The sequence below is a fragment of the Cupressus sempervirens genome, chromosome 5, assembly GCF_028749045.1.
Source record: "Cupressus sempervirens isolate cs-2001-9-10 chromosome 5, ASM2874904v1, whole genome shotgun sequence".
NCBI lineage: Eukaryota > Viridiplantae > Streptophyta > Pinopsida > Cupressales > Cupressaceae > Cupressus > Cupressus sempervirens.
In genome coordinates this window covers 673,969,639-673,971,691 of record NC_143122.1, presented here as the reverse complement: position 1 = coordinate 673,971,691, position 2,053 = coordinate 673,969,639, and the positions used below count along the sequence as shown (strand labels likewise).

The 2,053-nt window shown below is 31.1% G+C and overlaps 1 pseudogene; it reads right to left on the bottom strand.

Moving 5' to 3' along the window:
• Window positions 1-444: 444 nt before the first annotated feature.
• LOC149557746 (cyclin-dependent kinases regulatory subunit 2-like) lies at window positions 445-1,599 on the bottom strand (annotated as a pseudogene).
• Between the last annotated feature and the right edge of the window lie 454 nt (window positions 1,600-2,053).

The window sequence follows — 2,053 nt, the reverse complement described above, 5'->3', positions numbered from 1 at the left end:
GAGTGAATTTCACCATGACCATTGCAAAAACATGTACAAATTTATGTAATAAGAAATGAATTTAATCCAAAACTAAGCACAAATCAAGACACAACAAATGCATTGTTTAGAGATAAATACAGAAAAAAATTGCATTACTATAAACTCAAAAAGATTAAAGTTGTCTATCCATATCATATTTAAGAATCATATGAAATACCACATTGATGATTAAGTTAATATTTGGTTAAAATATCATATTTTTGAGCTAAAAATGAGTTCCCAAGGATAAAACCTTAAAATCTCAATAATAACTCAGTAGATAAAGGCATCAAACCACTATCTGAGAAGAAAACCTCACAAAAAATGCTAGATAAAACTATGTAGGAGGAAAAAAGATGATTAAGAAGGCAAGGAAGAAACTCAGTATTCACTTGAAAACTTTAGAATAAAAAAATGTCACTTCTATGGATGGTGTTGGTTTGGTAATTGTGTTTGGTTTTGCTAATAATTCAAAGGCCTTCAAAACAACATAATGTGGGGTTTGGGATGATGAATGGCATAATGTGCCCATCCACAAGATTGTTGAACTCCAATAGCTATCCACTCATTCTAAAACAAAATAAATGAAACATTAACAAGCATACTGAACACAATGCATTGTATTAGAAAGAACACTAGAGACATTTATTCAAAATAACTTCAATAACTGCTAGTATGATTACCTCTACAAGTAGTGAATTCTTTCGAAGAAACTTTGTAATCTCTAGAGGAAGAATCACATGTCTAGAGACATACAATATAAAGGCATAAGGAAAAGGATATGTCTATAATGATGTCCATCCAAAAGAAGCAAAAATTTAATTGTAGCAAAATAGAAAAGGAAGCATGCCAATAAAGACACAATAACATAGAGAAGTTCCTTTGACATAAACATATGCAATATGGATATTAAAAAAAGTAGGTGCCCTTGAGTAAGTTCCATTCATATGAGAGTGAAAAAATCCAAAATATGGATATTAAAAGAAGTTCCATTCATATGAGAGTAAGTAAATCCCAAATATTGGTGTAAGTGTGTTCAAGGTAAGTACATATATGTGCATACAAACAAAAAAAGGAGCACAAACAAGGTAGTGGATTACTGTTCACTAATAAATCATTCCCAAACAAAGTTTAGTTTATAGGTCTCTTTAGGATGATACAAATTGATTCAAATATTAAAGTTCAGGTAATATGTGTGTGTTTACAGGTGTATCCACACTTGTGAACTATTGTGAACCTATACATAAATTAAACAAGTTCATCTAGTTCAACTTGTATCTTGGTGACAAAAATCTACATTATATATGCATTACGGATGTAAGAGGAAAAGAAAAACCCATATACTTTTTCCTCTCTTCATACATACACACAAAATAGTACGAAACATAACTTGCAATTTTGTCTAACATAGAGTTCCAGGATCTGCAAATTCATCCAGGCCTAAAAAATGTTTAGTATAAATGAAAAAAAGGGATATATGAATATAAAAATCTATAGTTAAAGAGCACAAGGTCTGTATAGAAACCTATACTTCAAAGTATCGTCAAAGTATTTGTCAGAATATCAGATATCAAACATGTTGATGAAGTAGAGACTTGCCAAATTTTGAGCTAAGAAAGGGACTTAGATCCTAAACATCAAATCCATCTCGCAGAACAAAGTAAAAAATAGAGTGATCTACAAGTGCATTTGCATAATTAAGACAAAAATCTATATGGATTTTACCTTGATTTCTCAAAATTCCAATCATATTGATCTGGCAATGAATTTGAATACCTGAACAAAAGAGTGATAGGTCTTCAAATCCCTCTAATGTAGTTGTGCTACTGGTACAAGATCACCTCAAACATCCAAGCCAAAATCGAAAATTAAGGAGACCTCAAGGACATCCAAAGAAAATTAGGAAGATGGAATGCATTGTCTAGGTCAACAAATCATCTGGAGGATCCTAGCACCTATTATGGGCTTCAAATAGTGCAATATTTTCTTATAATTCAAAGGATCCATTTTTATGTGTTTGTAATGTCCTTAA